This window comes from Chenopodium album, chromosome 22 (assembly GCF_948465745.1).
Source record: "Chenopodium album chromosome 22, dcCheAlbu1.1, whole genome shotgun sequence".
Taxonomy (NCBI): domain Eukaryota; kingdom Viridiplantae; phylum Streptophyta; class Magnoliopsida; order Caryophyllales; family Amaranthaceae; genus Chenopodium; species Chenopodium album.
Genome location: NC_137855.1, coordinates 23,298,976 through 23,317,988, shown reverse-complemented (window position 1 = coordinate 23,317,988; position 19,013 = coordinate 23,298,976).

The window sequence follows — 19,013 nt, the reverse complement described above, 5'->3', positions numbered from 1 at the left end:
TGACTTTCATTTGATTCAAAAAGCTTTGTTTAAACGTGTTTGACTTTCATTTGACTCAATTAGCTTTGATGAATGTGTTTGACTTTCATTAGACTCAATTAGCATTGTGGAATGCAATTCACTTTCATTTGATTCAAAAAGCTTTGTTTGAATGTATTTCAATTTCATTTGATTCTAAAAGCTTTGTTGAAAGTGTTTGACTTTTATTTGACTCAATTAGCTTTGTTAAATGCATTTGACTTTGATTTGATTAAAAAAGCTTTGTTTGAATGTGTTTGACTTTTATTTCTTTCTAAAAGCTTTGTTGAAAGTGTTTGACTTTCATTTGACTCAATTAGCTTTGTTGAATGCATTTGACTTTCATTTGATTCAAAAAGCTTTGTTTAAATGTGTTTGACTTTGATTTGACTCAATTAGTTTTGATGAATGTGTTTGACTTACATTTGACTTAATTAGCATTGTAGACTGCAATTGACTTTCGTTTGTTTCAAAAAGCTTTGTTTGAATGTATTTGACTTTCATTTGATTCTAAAAGCTTTGTTGAAAGGTTTTCACTTTAATTTGACTCAATTAGCTTTGTTGAATGCATTTTACTTTCATTTCATTCAAAAAGCTTTGTTTGAATGTGTTTGACTTTCATTTGACTCAATTAGCTTTGTTGAATGTGTTAGACTTTCATTTGACTCAATTAGCATTGTGGAATGCAATTGATTTTCATTTGATTCAAAAGCTTTGTTTGAATGTGTTTGACTTTCATTTGACTCAATTAGCTTTGTTGAATGCATTTGACTTTCATTTGATTCAAAAAGCTTTGTTTAAATGTGTTTGACTTTGATTTGACTCAATTAGCTTTGATGAATGTGTTTGACTTTCATTAGACTCAATTAGCATTGTGGAATGCAATTCACTTTCATTTGATTCAAAAAGCTTTGTTTGAATGTATTTCAATTTCATTTGATTCTTAAAGCTTTGTTGAAAGTGTTTGACTTTCATTTGACTCAATTAGCTTTGTTAAATGCATTTGACTTTGATTTGATTAAAAAAGCTTTGTTTAAATGTGTTTGACTTTTATTTCTTTCTAAAAGCTTTGTTGAAAGTGTTTGACTTTCATTTGACTCAATTAGCTTTGTTGAATGCATTTGACTTTCATTTGATTCAAAAAGCTTTGTTTAAACGTGTTTGACTTTCATTTGACTCAATTAGCTTTGATGAATATGTTTGACTTTCATTAGACTCAATTAGCATTGTGGAATGCAATTGTCTTTCATTTGATTCAAAAAGCTTTGTTTGAATGTATTTCAATTTCATTTGATTCTAAAAGCTTTGTTGAAAGTGTTTGACTTTCATTTGACTCAATTAGCTTTGTTGAATGCATTTGACTTTCATTTGATTCAAAATGTTTTGTTTGAATGTGTTTGACTTTCATTTGATTCTAAAAGTTTCGTTGAAAGTGTTTGACTTTCATTTGACTCAATTAGCATTGTTGAATCCATTTGACTTTCAATTGATTCAACAAAGCTTTGTTTGAATGTGTTTGACTTTCATTTGACTCAATTAGCTTTGTTGAATGTGTTTGACTTTCATTGATTCATAAAGCTTTGTTTGAATGTGTTTAACCTCCATTTGACTCAATTAGCTTTGTTGAATGTGTTTGACTTTCATTTGACTCAATTAGCATTGTGGAATTTAATTGACTTTCGTTTGTTACAAAAAGCTTTGTTTGAATGTATTTGACTTTCATTTGATTCTAAAAGCTTTGTTGAAAGGTTTTCACTTTAATTTGACTCAATTAGCTTTGTTGAATGCATTTTACTTTCATTTCATTCAAAAAGCTTTGTTTGAATGTGTTTGACTTTCATTTGACTCAATTAGCTTTGTTGAATGTGTTAGACTTTCATTAGACTCAATTAGCATTGTGGAATGCAATTGATTTTCATTTGATTCAAAAGCTTTGTTTGAATGTGTTTGACTTTCATTTGACTCAATTAGCTTTGTTGAATGCATTTGACTTTCATTTGATTCAAAAAGCTTTGTTTAAATGTGTTTGACTTTGATTTGACTCAATTAGCTTTGATGAATGTGTTTGACTTTCATTTGACTCAATTAGATTTGTTGAATGCAATTGACTATCATTTGATTCAAAAAGCTTTGTTTGAATGTATTTGACTTTCATTTGATTCTAAAAGCTTTGTTGAAAGTGTTTGACTTTCATTTGACTCAATTAGCTTTGTTGAATGCATTTGACTTTCATTTGATTCAAAATGCTTTGTTTGAATGTGTTTGACTTTTATTTGATTCTAAAAGCTTTGTTGAAAGTGTTTGACTTTCATTTGACTCAATTAGCTTTGTTTAATGCATTTGATTGTCATTTGATTAAAAAAGCTTTGTTTAAACGTGTTTGACTTTCATTTGACTCAATTAGCTTTGATGAATATGTTTGACTTTCATTAGACTCAATTAGCATTGTGGAATGCAATTGTCTTTCATTTGATTCAAAAAGCTTTGTTTGAATGTATTTCAATTTCATTTGATTCTAAAAGCTTTGTTGAAAGTGTTTGACTTTCATTTGACTCAATTAGCTTTGTTGAATGCATTTGACTTTCATTTGATTCAAAATGTTTTGTTTGAATGTGTTTGACTTTCATTTGATTCTAAAAGTTTTGTTGAAATTGTTTGACTTTCATTTGACTCAATTAGCTTTGTTTAATGCATTTGACTTTCATTTGATTCAAAAGCTTTGTTTGAATGTGTTTGACTTTCATTTGATTCTAAAAGCTTTGTTGAAAGTGTTTGACTTTCATTTGACTCAATTAGCTTTGTTGAATGCATTTGACTTTCATTTGATTCAAAATGTTTTGTTTGAATGTGTTTGACTTTCATTTGATTCTAAAAGCTTTGTTGAAAGTGTTTGACTTTCATTTGACTCAATTAGCTTTGTTGAATGCATTTGACTTTCATTTGATTCAAAATGCTTTGTTTGTATGTGTTTGACTTTCATTTGATTTTAAAAGCTTTGTTGAAAGTGTTTGACTTTCATTTGACTCAATTAGCTTTGTTTAATGCATTTGACTTTCATTTGATTCAAAAAGCTTTGTTTAAACGTGTTTGACTTTCATTTGACTCAATTAGCTTTGATGAATGTGTTTGACTTTCATTAGACTCAATTAGCATTGTGGAATGCAATTCACTTTCATTTGATTCAAAAAGCTTTGTTTGAATGTATTTCAATTTCATTTGATTCTAAAAGCTTTGTTGAAAGTGTTTGACTTTCATTTGACTCAATTAGCTTTGTGATGCAAGTCTAAGCATGGAGAACTTCGAAGATTTGCTTATCATGCATCAAGATAGTTTGTCCTTAAACATTGATTCAAGCCAAGCATTGCATGGACATTTTCTTGGATATCAAAGCAAAGCTACAGTTTGCTTAGTAGCGTTTCTTGGAGTCTAGTATACTTTCTTTACTTAGATTTTGCTTACAAGTTTTTACCTTTCACTTGAAAGGGTTTTTCTTGTTTTAAGCACATTAGGATTTATTTTTCTGTTATTTTAAGATTGGTTAGACGTCCTTAGTTATTAGGAAAGATATTAGTTTGTTAGAGTTTGTTTAGAACTAGGTTTTCTAGTAGTTTCGTAGCAGTTTTGAAGAGGTCCAAAGAACTGCAGAAACGGACTTGAAGCTCAAGGAAAACATATGTCGTATAATATGTTTTTGGAAACGCCAGGACGTCAGCTAACCAATGAAGGTGGTGTCATGAGAATCGGAGTTCATTTGGTCAGTCAACGAAGACAAAAACTAAAACCGCGCAAAGCTGGAGGTAGGTCGGTTTGGTTAGTTTCCTTATCTAAGTCGGTTTAGTATTCCTATTCCACTTAGGTTACTTGGAGCTAAAGGCTAGGGATTTTTCCTAGTCCTATTAGGTTTATAATACTTAGTTTAAGTCTATAAATAATCATGTAATTCGTGAGTTTTGGGACATAAAAATTAATATTCAGATTTACTTCTTAAGTTGCATACTTGAGTTTTTGTTGATTGCGATCAATTGCTGTTTTGCTTGTTTTAGTTAAAACATTCGTTTAGGGTTAATTAATTAGGTGGATTCTTAGTTAATTACTCTTAGTTTTTGTTTAATTCTTGGTGGATTTCCTGTATAGAATTAAGCTTAAACATATCTCATGTGTTTGTTGGTTTTCGGACCAATAATTCACATCACTTTGTTAAATGCATTTGACTTTGATTTGATTAAAAAAGCTTTGTTTGAATGTGTTTGACTTTTATTTCTTTCTAAAAGCTTTGTTGAAAGTGTTTGACTTTCATTTGACTCAATTAGCTTTGTTGAATGCATTTGACTTTCATTTGATTCAAAAAGCTTTGTTTAAATGTGTTTGACTTTGATTTGACTCAATTAGCTTTGATGAATGTGTTTGACTTACATTTGACTCAATCAGCATTGTGGACTGCAATTGACTTTCGTTTGTTTCAAAAAGCTTTGTTTGAATGTATTTGACTTTCATTTGATTCTAAAAGCTTCGTTGAAAGTGTTTGACTTTCATTTGACTCAATTAGCTTTGTTGAATGCATTTGACTTTCATTTGATTCAAAAAGCTTTGTTTAAATGTGTTTGACTTTGATTTGACTCAATTAGCTTTGATGAATGTGTTTGACTCTAATTTGACTCAATTAGCATTGTGGACTGCAATTGACTTTCGTTTGTTTCAAAAAGCTTTGTTTGAATGTATTTGACTTTCATTTGATTCTAAAAGCTTCGTTGAAAGTGTTTGACTTTCATTTGACTCAATTAGCTTTGTTGAATGCATTTGACTTTCATTTGATTCAAAAAGCTTTGTTTGAATGTATTTCAATTTCATTTGATTCTAAAAGCTTTGTTGAAAGTGTTTGACTTTCATTTGACTCAATTAGCTTTGTTAAATGCATTTGACTTTGATTTGATTAAAAAAGCTTTGTTTAAATGTGTTTGACTTTTATTTCTTTCTAAAAGTTTTGTTGAAAGTGTTTGACTTTCATTTGACTCAATTAGCTTTGTTGAATGCATTTGATTTTCATTTGATTCAAAAAGCTTTGTTTAAATGTGTTTGACTTTGATTTGACTCAATTAGCTTTGATGAATGTGTTTCACTTACATTTGACTCAATTAGCATTATAGACAGCAATTGACTTTCGTTTGTTTCAAAAAGCTTTGTTTGAATGTATTTGACTTTCATTTGATTCTAAAAGTTTCGTTGAAAGTGTTTGACTTTCATTTGACTCAATTAGCATTGTTGAATGCATTTGACTTTCAATTGATTCAACAAAGCTTTGTTTGAATGTGTTTGACTTTCATTTCACTCAATTAGCTTTGTTAAATGCATTTGACTTTCATTGATTCATAAAGCTTTGTTTGAATGTGTTTAACTTCCATTTGACTCAATTAGCTTTGTCGAATGTGTTTGACTTTCATTTGACTCAATTTGCATTGTGGAATGCAATTGACTTTCGTTTGTTTCAAAAAGCTTTGTTTGAATATATTTGACTTTCATTTGATTCTAAAAGCCTTGTTGAAAGGTTTTCACTTTAATTTGACTCAATTAGCTTTGTTGAATGCATTTTACTTTCATTTCATTCAAAAAGCTTTGTTTGAATGTGTTTGACTTTCATTTGACTCAATTAGCTTTGTTGAATGTGTTAGACTTTCATTTGACTCAATTAGCATTGTGGAATGCAATTGATTTTCATTTGATTCAAAAGCTTTGTTTGAATGTGTTTGACTTTCATTTGACTCAATTAGCTTTGTTGAATGCATTTGACTTTCATTTGATTCAAAAAGCATTGTTTAAATGTGTTTGACTTTGATTTGACTCAATTAGCTTTGATGAATGTGTTTGACTTTCATTTGACTCAATTAGCTTTATTGAATGCAATTGACTTTCATTTTATTCTAAAAGCTTTGTTGAAAGTGTTTGACTTTCATTTGACTCAATTAGCTTTGTTGAATGCATTTGACTTTCATTTGATTCAAAATGCTTCGTTTAAATGTGTTTGACTTTCATTTGATTCTAAAAACTTTGTTGTAAGTGTTTGACTTTCATTTGACTCAATTAGCTTTGTTTAATGCATTTGACTTTCATTTGATTCTAAAAGCCTTGTTGAAAGTGTTTGACTTTCATTTCACTCAATTAGCTTTGTTTAATGCATTTGACTTTCATTTGATTCTAAAAGCTTTGTTAAATGCATTTGACTTTCATTGATTCAAAAAGCTTTGTTTGATTGTATTTAACTTCCGTTTGACTCAATTAGCTTTGTCGAATGTGTTTGACTTTCATTTGACTCAATTTGCATTGTGGAATGCAATTGACTTTCATTTGATTCAAAAAGCTTTGTTTGAATGTATTTGACTTTCATTTGATTCTAAAAGCTTTGTTGAATGTGATTTCGCTTCATTTGATTCAAAAAGCTTTGTTTAAATGTGTTTGACTTTGATTTGACTCAATTAGCTTTGATGAATGTGTTTGACTTTCATTTGACTCAATTAGCTTTGTTGAATGCAATTGACTATCATTTAATTCAAAAAGCTTTGTTTGAATTTATTTGACTTTCATTTGATTCTAAAAGCTTTGTTGAAAATGTTTGACTTTCATTTGACTCAATTAGCTTTGTTGAATGCATTTGACTTTCATTTGATTTAAAATGCTTTGTTTAATGTGTTTGACTTTCATTTGATTCTAAAAGTTTTGTTGAAAGTGTTTGACTTTCATTTGACTCAATTATCTTTGTTTAATGCATTTGATTTTCATTTGATTCAAAAAGCTTTGTTTAAACGTGTTTAACTTTCATTTGACTCAATTAGCTTTGATGAATGTGTTTGACTTTCATTAGACTCAATTAGCATTGTGGAATGCAATTGTCTTTCATTTGATTCAAAAAGCTTTGTTTGAATGTATTTCAAGTTCATTTGATTCTAAAAGCTTTGTTGAAAGTGTTTGACTTTCATTTAACTTAATTAGCTTTGTTAAATGCATTTGACTTTGATTTGATTAAAAAAGCTTTGTTTGAATGTGTATGACTTTTATTTCATTCTAAAAGCTTTATTGAAAGTCTTTTACTTTCATTTGACTCAATTAGCTTTGTTGAATGCATTTGACCTTCATTTGATTCAAAAAGCTTTGTTTGAATGTGTTTGACTTTCATTTGACTCAATTAGCTTTGATGAATGTGTATGACTTTCATTTCACTCAATTAGCTTTGTCAAATGCATTTGACTTTCATTGATTCAAAAAGCTTTGTTTGATTGTGTTTAACTTCCATTTGACTCAATTAGCTTTGTCGAATGTGTTTGACTTTCATTTGACTCAATTTGCATTGTGGAATGCAATTGACTTTCATTTGATTCAAAAAGCTTTGTTTGAATGTATTTGACTTTCATTAGACTAAATTAGCTTTGTTGAATGTGTTTGACTTTCATTTCACTCAATTAGCTTATTTCAATTTCATTTGATTCTAAAAGCTTTGTTGAAAGTGTTTGACTTTCATTTGACTTAATTAGCTTTGTTAAATGCATTTGACTTTGATTTTATTAAAAAAGCTTTGTTTGAATGTGTTTTACTTTTATTTCATTCTAAAAGCTTTGTTGAAAGTCTTTTACTTTCATTTAACTCAATTAGCTTTGTTGAATGCATTTGACCTTCATTTGATTCAAAAAGCTTTGTTTGAATGTGTTTGACTTTCATTTGACTCAATTAGCTTTGATGAATGTGTTTGACTTTCATTTCACTCAATTAGCTTTGTTAAATGCATTTGACTTTCATTGATTCAAAAAGCTTTGTTTGATTGTGTTTCACTTCCATTTGACTCAATTAGCTTTGTCGAATGTGTTTGACTTTCATTTGACTCAATTTGCATTGTGGAATGCAATTGACTTTCATTTGATTCAAAAAGCTTTGTTTGAATGTATTTGACTTTCATTACACTAAATTAGATTTGTTGAATGTGTTTGACTTTCATTTCACTCAATTAGCTTTGTTAAATGCATTTGACTTTCATTGATTCAAAAAGCTTTGTTTGATTGTGTTTAACTTCCATTTGACTCAACTAGCTTTGTCGAATGTGTTTGACTTTCATTTGACTCAATTTGCATTGTGGAATGCAATTGACTTTCATTTGATTCAAAAAGCTTTGTTTTTATGTATTTGACTTTCATTTGATTCTAAAAGCTTTGTTGAAAGGTTTTCACTTTAATTTGACTCAATTAGCTTTGTTGAATGCATTTTACTTTCATTTGATTCAAAAAGCTTTGTTTGAATGTGTTTGACTTTCATTTGACTCAATTAGCTTTGTTGAATGTGTTTGACTTTCATTAGACTCAATTAGCATTGTGGAATGCAATTGACTTTTATTTGATTCAAAAAGCTTTGTTTGAATGTATTTCAATTTCATTTGATTCTAAAAGCTTTGTTGAAAGTGTTTGACTTTCATTTGACTGAATTAGCATTGTGGAATGCAATTGACTTTCGTTTGTTTCAAAAAGCTTTGTTTGAATGTATTTGACTTTCATTTGATTCTAAAAGCTTTGTTGAAAGTGTTTGACTTTCATTTGACTCAATTAGCTTTGTTGAATGCATTTGACTTTCATTTGATTAAAAAAACCTTTGTTTAAATGTGTTTGACTTTCATTTGACTCAATTATCTTTGATGAATGTGTTTGACTTTCATTTGACTTAATTAGCATTGTGGAATGCAATTGACTTTCGTTTGTTTCAAAAAGCTTTGTTTGAATGTATTTGACTTTCATTTGATTCTAAAAGCTTTGTTGAAAGTGTTTGACTTTCATTTGACTCAATTAGCTTTGTTGAATGCATTTGACTTTCAATTGATTCAACAAAGCTTTGTTTGAATGTGTTTGACTATCATTTGACTCAATTAGCTTTGTTGAATGTGTTTGACTTTCATTTCACTCAATTAGCTTTGTTAAATGCATTTGACTTTCATTGATTCAAAAAGCTTTGTTTGAATGTGTTTAACCTCCATTTGACTCAATTAGCTTTGTTGAATGCGTTTGACTTTCATTTCACTCAATTAGCTTTGTTAAATGCATTTGACTTTCATTGATTAAAAAAGCTTTGTTTGAATGTGTTTAACCTCCATTTGACTCAAATAGCTTTGTTGAATGTGTTTGACTTTCATTTGACTCAATTAGTATTGTGGAATGCAAATGAATTTAATTTGATTCAAAAAGCTTTGTTTGAATGTATTTGACTTTGATTTGATTAAAAAACCTTTGTTTGAATGTGTTTGACTTTTATTTCATTCTAAAATCTTTGTTGAAAGTGTTTGACTTTCATTTGACTCAATTAGCTTTGTTGAATACATTTGACTTTCATTTGATTCAAAAAGCTTTGTTTAAATGTGTTTGACTTTCATTTGACTCAATTAGCTTTGTTGAATGCATTTGACTTTCAATTGATTCAACAAAGCTTTGTTTGAATGTGTTTGACTTTCATTTGACTCAATTAGCTTTGTTGAATGTGTTTGACTTTCATTAGACTCAATTAGCATTGTGGAATGCAATTGACTTTCATTTGATTCAAAAAGCTTTGTTTGAATGTATTTCAATTTCATTTGATTCTAATAGCTTTGTTGAAAGTGTTTGACTTTCATTTGACTCAATTAGCTTTGTTAAATGCATTTGACTTTGATTTGATTAAAAAAGATTTGTTTGAATGTGTTTGACTTTTATTTCATTCTAAAAGCTTTGTTGAAAGTGTTTGACTTTCATTTGACTTAATTATCTTTGTTGAATGCATTTGACTTTCATTTGATTAAAAAAAAGCTTTGTTTAAATGTGTTTGACTTTCATTTGACTCAATTAGCTTTGTTGAATGCAATTGACTATCATTTGATTCAAAAAGCTTTGTTTGAATGTATTTGACATTCATTTGATTCTAAAAGCTTTGTTGAAAGTGTTTGACTTTCATTTGACTCAATTAGCTTTGTTGAATGCATTTGACTTTCATTTGATTCAAAATGCTTTGTTTGAATGTGTTTGACTTTCATTTGATTCTAAAAGCTTTGTTGAAAGTGTTTGACTTTCATTTGACTCAATTAGCTTTGTTTAATGCATTTGAGTTTCATTTGATTCAAAAAGCTTTGTTGAAAGTGTTTGACTTTCATTTGACTCAATTAGCTTTGTTAAATGCATTTGACTTTAATTTGATTAAAAAAGCTTTGTCTGAATGTGTTTGACTTTTATTTCATTCTAAAAGCTTTGTTGAAAGTGTTTGACTTTCATTTGACTCAATTAGCTTTGTTGAATGCATATGACTTTCATTTGATTAAAAAAAGCTTTGTTTAAATGTGTTTGACTTTCATTTGACTCAATTAGCTTTGATGAATGTGTTTGACTTTCATTTGACTCAATTAGCTTTGTTGAATGTGTTTGACTTTCATTTCACTCAATTAGCTTTGTTAAATGCATTTGACTTTCATTGATTCAAAAAGCTTTGTATGAATGTGTTTAACCTCCATTTGACTCAATTAGCTTTGTTGAATGTGTTTGACTTTCATTTGACTCAATTTGCATTGTGGAATGCAATTGACTTTCATTTGATTCAAAAAGCTTTGTTTGAATGTATTTGACTTTCATTTGATTCTAAAAGCTTTGTTGAAAGGTTTTCACTTTAATTTGACTCATTTAGCTTTGTTGAATGCATTTCACTTTCATTTGATTCAAAAAGCTTTGTTTAAATGTGTTTGACTTTCATTTGACTCAATTAGCTTTGATGAATGTGTTTGACTTTCATTTGACTCAATTAGCATTGTGGAATGCAATTCACTTTCGTTTGTTTCAAAAAGCTTTGTTTGAATGTATTTGACTTTCATTTGATTCTAAAAGCTTTGTTGAAAGTGTTTGACTTTCATTTGACTCAATTAGCTTTGTTGAATGCATTTGACTTTCATTTGATTAAAAAAAGCTTTGTTTAAATGTGTTTGACTTTCATTTGACTCAATTAGCTTTGTTGAATGCAATTGACTATCATTTGATTCAAAAAGCTTTGTTTGAATGTATTTGACTTTTATTTGATTCTAAAAGCTTTGTTCAAAGTGTTTGACTTTCATTTGACTCAATTAGCTTTGTTGAATGCATTTGACTTTCATTTGATTCAAAAAGCTTTGTTTGAATGTATTTCAATTTCATTTGATTCTAAAAGCTTTGTTGAAAGTGTTTGACTTTCATTTGACTCAATTAGCTTTGTTAAATGCATTTGACTTTGATTTGATTAATGTGTTTGACTTTTATTTCATTCTAAAAGCTTTGTTGAAAGTGTCTGCTTTCATTTGACTCAATTAGCTTTGTTGAATGCATTTGACTTTCATTTGATTAAAAAAAGCTTTGTTTAAATGTGTTTGACTTTCATTTGACTCAATTAGCTTTGTTGAATGCAATTGACTATCATTTGATTCAAAAAGCTTTGTTTGAATGTATTTGACATTCATTTGATTCTAAAAGCTTTGTTGAAAGTGTTTGACCTTTATTTGACTCAATTAGCTTTGTTTAATGCATTTGACTTTCATTTGATTCAAAATGCTTTGTTTGAATGTGTTTGACTTTCATTTGATTCTAAAAGCTTTGTTGAAAGTGTTTGACTTTCATTTGACTCAATTAGCTTTGTTTAATGCATTTGAGTTTCATTTGATTCAAAAAGCTTTGTTTAAACGTGTTTGACTTTCATTTGACTCAATTAGCTTTGATGAATGTGTTTAAATTTCATTAGACTCAATTAGCATTGTGGAATGCAATTGACTTTCATTTGATTCAAAAAGCTTTGTTTGAATGTATTACAATTTCATTTGATTCTAAAAGCTTTGTTGAAAGTGTTTGACTTTCATTTGACTCAATTAGCTTTGTTAAATGCATTTAACTTTAATTTGATTAAAAAAGCTTTGTCTGAATGTGTTTGACTTTTATTTCATTCTAAAAGCTTTGTTGAAAGTGTTTGACTTTCATTTGACTCAATTAGCTTTGTTGAATGCATTTGACTTTCATTTGATTAAAAAAAGCTTTGTTTAAATGTGTTTGACTTTTATTTGACTAAATTAGCTTTGATGAATGTGTTTGACTTTCATTTGACTCAATTAGCTTTGTTGAATGTGTTTGACTTTCATTTCACTCAATTAGCTTTGTTAAATGCATTTGACTTTCATTGATTCAAAAAGCTTTGTATGAATGTGTTTAACCTCCATTTGACTCAATTAGCTTTGTTGAATGTGTTTGACTTTCATTTGACTCAATTTGCATTGTGGAATGCAATTGACGTTCATTTGATTCAAAAAGCTTTGTTTGAATGTATTTGACTTTCATTTGATTCTAAAAGCTTTGTTGAAAGGTTTTCACTTTAATTTGACTCAATTAGCTTTGTTGAATGCATTTGACTTTCAATTGATTCAACAAAGCTTTGTTTGAATGTGTTTGAATTTCATTTGACTTAATTAGCTTTGTTGAATGTCTTTGACTTTCATTAGACTCAATTAGCATTGTGGAATGCAATTGACTTTCATTTGTTTCAAAAAGCTTTGTTTGAATGTATTTCAATTTCATTTGATTCTAAAAGCTTTGTTGAAAGTGTTTGACTTTCATTTGACTCAATTAGCTTTGTTAAATGCATTTAACTTTAATTTGATTAAAAAAGCTTTGTTTGGATGTGTTTGACTTTTATTTCAGTCTAAAAGCTTTGTTGAAAGTGTTTGACTTTCATTTGACTCAATTAGCTTTATTGAATGCATTTGTCTTTCATTTGATTTAAAAAAGCTTTGTTTAAATGTGTTTGACTTTCATTTAACTCAATTAGCTTTGTTGAATGTGTTTAACTTTCATTTCACTCAATTAGCTTTGTTAAATGCATTTGACTTTCATTGATTCAAAAAGCTTTGTTTGAATGTGTTTGAATTTCATTTGACTTAATTAGCTTTGTTGAATGTCTTTGACTTTCATTAGACTCAATTAGCATTGTGGAATGCAATTGACTTTCATTTGTTTCAAAAAGCTTTGTTTGAATGTATTTCAATTTCATTTGATTCTAAAAGCTTTGTTGAAAGTGTTTGACTTTCATTTGACTCAATTAGCTTTGTTAAATGCATTTAACTTTAATTTGATTAAAAAAGCTTTGTTTGGATGTGTTTGACTTTTATTTCATTCTAAAAGCTTTGTTGAAAAAGTTTGACTTTCATTTGACTCAATTAGCTTTATTGAATGCATTTGTCTTTCATTTGATTTAAAAAAGCTTTGTTTAAATGTGTTTGACTTTCATTTAACTCAATTAGCTTTGTTGAATGTGTTTAACTTTCATTTCACTCAATTAGCTTTGTTAAATGCATTTGACTTTCATTGATTCAAAAAGCTTTGTTTGAATGTGTTTAACTTCCATTTGACTCAATTAGCTTTGTTGAAAGTGTTTGACTTTCATTTGACTCAATTAGCTTTATTGAATGCATTTGACTTTCAATTGATTCAACAAAGCTTTGTTTGAATTTGTTTGACTTTCATTTGACTCAATTAGCTTTGTTGAATGTGTTTGACTTGCATTTCACTCAATTAGCTTTGTTAAATGCATTTGACTTTCATTGATTCAAAAAGCTTTGTTTGAATGTGTTTAACCTCCATTTGACTCAATTAGCTTTGTTGAATGTGTTTGACTTTCATTTGACTCAATTTGCATTGTGGAATGCAATTGACTTTCATTTGATTCAAAAAGCTTTGTTTGACTGTATTTGACTTTCATTTGATTCTAAAAGCTTTGTTGAAAGGTTTTCACTTTAATTTGACTCAATTAGCTTTGTTGAATGCATTTCACTTTCATTTGATTCAAAAAGCTTTTTTTTAATGTGTTTGACTTTCATTTGACTCAATTAGCTTTGATGAATGTGTTTGACTTTCATTTGACTCAATTAGCATTGTGGAATGCAATTGACTTTTGTTTGTTTCTAAAAGATTTTTTTGAATGTATTTGACTTTCATTTGATTCTAAAAGCATTGTTAAAAGTGTTTGACTTTCATTTGACTCAATTAGCTTTGTTGAATGCATTTGACTTTCATTTGATTAAAAAAAGCTTTGTTTAAATGTGTTTGACTTTCATTTGACTCAATTAGCTATGATGAATGTGTTTGACTTTCATTTGACTCAATTAGCATTGTGGAATGCAATTGACTTTCGTTTGTTTCAAAAAGCTTTGTTTGAATGTATTTGACTTTCATTTGATTCTAAAAGCTTTGTTGAAAGTGTTTGACTTTCACTTGACTCAATTAGCTTTGTTGAATGCATTTGACTTTCATAGATTCAAAAAGCTTTGTTTGAATGTGTTTAACTTCCTTTTGACTCAATTAGCTTTGTTGAATGTGTTTGACTTTCATGTGACTTTATTTGCATTGTGGAGTGCAATTGACTTTCATTTGATTCAAAAAGCTTTGTTTGAATGTATTTGACTTTCATTTGATTCTAAAAGCTTTGTTGAATGAGTTTGACTTTCATTTGACTCAATTAGCTTTGTTGAATGCATTTGACTTTCAATTGATTCAACAAAGCTTTGTTGAATGAGTTTGACTTTCATTTGACCCAATTAGCTTTGTTGAATGCATTTGACTTTCATTTCAATCAAAAACCATTGTTTATATGTGTTTGACTTTGATTTGACTCAATTAGCTTTAATGAATGTGTTTGACTTTCATTTGACTCAATTAGCTTTGTTGAATGCAATAGACTATCATTTGATTCAAAAAGCTTTGTTTGAATGTATTTGACTTTCATTTGATTATGTTAAAAGATTTTGACCTTCATTTGACTCAATTAGCTTTGTTGAATGCGTTTGACTTTCATTAGATTCAAAAAGCTTTGTTTGAATGTGTTTGACTTTTACTTGATTCTAAAAGCTTTGTTGAAAGTGGTTGACTTTCATTTGACTCAATTAGCTTTGTTGAATGCATTGGACTTTTATTTGATTCAAAAAGCTTTGTTTAAATGTGTTTGAATTTCATTTGACTCAATTAGCTTTGATGAATGTGTTTGACTTTCATTTGACTCAATTAGCATTTTGGAATGCAATTGACTTTCATTTAATTCAAGAAGCTTTGTTTGAATGTATTTGACTTTCATTTGATTCTAAAAGCTTTGTTGAAAGTGTTTAACTTTTATTTGACGCAATTAGCTTTGTTGAATGCATTTGACTTTCAATTGATTCAACAAAGCTTTGTTTGAATGTATTTGACTCTCATTTGATTCTAAAAGCTTTGTTGAAAGGTTTTCACTTTAATTTGACTCAATTAGCTTTGTTGAATGCATTTCACTTTCATTTGATTCAAAAAGCTTTGTTTGAATGTGTTTGACTTTCATTTGACTCAATTAGCTTTGTTGAATGTGTTAGACTTTCATTTGACTTAATTAGCATTGTGGAATACAATTGACTTTCATTTGACTCAAAAGCTTTGTTTGAATGTGTTTGACTTTCGTTTGACTCAATTAGCTTTGTTGAAAGTGTTTGACTTTCATTTGACTCAATTAGCTTTGTTGAATGCATTTGACTTTCAATTGATTCAACAAAGCTTTGTTTGAATGTGTTTGACTTTCATTTGACTCAATTAGCTTTGTTGAATGTGTTTGACTTTCATTTCACTCAATTAGCTTTGTTAAATGCATTTGACTTTCATTGATTCAAAAAGCTTTGTTTGAATGTGTTTAACCTCCATTTGACTGAATTAGCTTTGTTGAATGTGTTTGACTTTCATTTGACTCAATTTGCATTGTGGAATGCAATTGACTTTCATTTGATTCAAAAAGCTTTGTTTGAATGTATTTGACTTTCATTTGATTCTAAAAGCTTTGGTGAAAGGTTTTCACTTTAATTTGACTCAATTAGCTTTGTTGAATGCATTTCACTTTCATATGATTCAACAAAGCTTTGTTTGAATGTGTTTGACTTTCATTTGAATCAATTAGCTTTGTTGAATGTGTTTGACTTTGATTTCACTCAATTAGCTTTGTTAAATGCATTTGACTTTCATTGATTCAAAAAGCTTTGTTTGAATGTGTTTAACCTCCATTTGACTGAATTAGCTTTGTTAAATGTGTTTGACTTTCATTTGACTCAATTAGCTTTGTTGAAAGTGTTTGACTTTCATTTGACTCTATTAGCTTTGTTAAATGCATTTGACTTTAATTAGATTAAAAAAGCTTTGTTTGAATGTGTTTGACTTTTATTTCATTCTAAAAGCTTTGTTGAAAGTGTTTGACTTTCATATGACTCAATTAGTGTTGTTGAATGCATTTGACATTCATTTGATTAAAAAAAGCTTTGTTTAAATGTGTTTGACTTTCATTTGACTCAATTAGCTTTGATGAATGTGTTTGACTTTCATTTGACTCAATTAGCATTGTGGAATGCAATTGACTTTCGTTTGTTTCAAAAAGCTTTGTTTGAATGTATTTGACTTTCATTTGATCCAAAAAGCTTTGTTGAAAGTGTTTGACTTTCATTTGACTCAGTTAGCTTTGTTGAATGCATTTGACTTTCAATTTATTCAACAAAGCTTTGTTTGAATGTGTTTGACTTTCATTTGACTCAATTAGCTTTGTTGAATGTGTTAGACTTTCATTTGACTCAATTAGCATTGTGGAATGCAATTGACTTTCATTTGATTCAAAAGCTTTGTTTGAATGTGTTTGACTTTCATTTGACTCAATTAGCTTTGTTGAATGTGTTTGCCTTTCATTTGATTCAAAAAGCTTTGTTTGAATGTATTTGACTTTCATTTGATTCTAAAAGCTTTGTTGAAAATGTTTGACTTTCATTTGAATCAATTACCTTGTTGAATGCAATTGACTTTCAATTGATTCAAAAAGCTTTGTTTGAATGTATTTGACTTTCATTTGATTCTAAAAGCTTTGATAAAAGTGTTTAACTTTCATTTGACTCAATTAGCTTTGTTGAATGCATTTGACTTTCATTTGATTCAAAAAGCTTTGTTTGAATGTGTTTGACTTTCATTTGATTCTTATAGCTTTGTTGAAAGTGTTTGACTTTCATTTGACTTTATTAGCTTTGTTGAATTCATTTAACTTTCATTTGATTCAAAAATCGTTATTTGAATGTGTTTGACTTTCATTTGAATCATTTAGCATTGTTGAAGTGTTTGACTCTCATTTGATACAATTAGCATTGTGGAATGCAATTGACTTTCATTTGATTCAAAAAGCTTTATTTGACTGTATTTGACTTTTATTTGATTCTAAAAGCTTTGTTAAAAGTGTTTGACTTTCATTTGACTCAATTAGCTTTGTTGAATGCATTTGACTTTCATTTGATTCAAAAAGCTTTGTTTGAATGTGTTTGACTTTTATTTGATTCTAAAAGCTTTGTTGAAAGTGTTTGACTTTCATTTGACTAAATAAGCTTTGTTGAATGCATTTAACATTCATTTGATTCAAAAAGCTTTGCTTGAATGTATTTGACTTTCATTTGATTCTAATAGCTTTGTTGAAAGTGTTTGACTTTCATTTGAATTAATTAGCTTAGTTGAATGCGTTTGACTTTCAATTGATTCTACAAAGCTTGGTTTGAATGTTTTTTACTTTCATTTGACTCAATTAGCTTTGTTGAATGCATTTGACTTTCATTTGATTCAAAAAGCTTTGGTGAAAGAGTTTGACTTTCATTTGACTGAATTAGCTTTGTTGAATGCATTTGACTTTCTTTTGATTCAAAAAGCTTTAATTGAATGTGTTTGACTTCCATTTGACTCAATTAGCTTTGTTGAATATGTTTGACTTTTATTTAACTCAATTAGCACTGTGGAATGCAATTTACTTTCATTTGACTCAAAAAGCTTTGTTTGAATGTATTTGACTTTCATTTGATTCTAAAAGCTTTGTTTAAAGTATTTTACTTTCATTTGACTCAATTAGCTTTGTTGAATGCATTTGACTTTCGTTTTTTTCAAAAAGCTTTGTTTGAATGTGTTTAACTTTCATTTGACTCAATTAGCTTTGTTGAATGTGTTTGACTTTCATTTGACTCAATTACCTTTGTTGAATGCATTCGACTTTCATTTGATTCAATAAGCTTTGTTTGAATCAGTTTGACTTTCATTAGACTCAATTAGCTTTGTTGAATGGGTTAGACTTTCATTTAACTCAATAAGCATTGTGGAATGCAATTGACTTTCATTAGATTCAAAAAGCTTTGTTTGATTGTATTTGACTTTCATTTGATTCTAAAAGCTTTGTAAAAAGTCTTTTACTTTCATTTGACTCAATTAGCTTTGTTGAATGCATTTGACTTTCATTTGATTCAAATAGCTTTGTTTGAATGTGTTTGACTTTCATTTGACTCAATTAGCTTTGTTGAATGTGTTTGACTTTCATTTGAGTCAATTAGCATTGTGGAATGCAATTGACTTTCATTTGATTCAAAAAGCTTTGTTTGAATGTATTTGACTTTCATTTGATTCTAAATGCTTTGTTAAAAGTGTTTGACGTTCATTTGAATCTATTAGCTTTGTTGAATGCATTTGAATTTCATTTGTTTTAAAAAGCTTTGTTTGAATGTGTTTGACTTTCATTTGACTCAATTAGCTTTGTTGAATGTGTTTGACTTTCATTTGACTCAATTAGCATTGTGGAATGCAAATGAATTTAATTTGATTCAAAAAGCTTTGTTTGAATGTATTTGACTTTCATTTGATTCTAAAAGCTTTGTTGATAGTGTTTGACTTTCATTTGAATCAATTAGCTTTGTTGAATGCATTTGACTTTCAATTGATTCAACAAAGCTTGGTTTGAATGTTTTTTACTTTCATTTGACTCAATTAGCTTTGTTGAATGCATTTGACTTTCATTTGATTCAAAAAGCTTTGTTTGAATGTGTTTGACTTTCATTTGATTCTTATAGCTTTGTTGAAAGTGTTTGACTTTCATTCGACTCAATTAGCTTTGTTGAATTCATTTAACTTTCAATTGATTCAAAAATCGTTATTTGA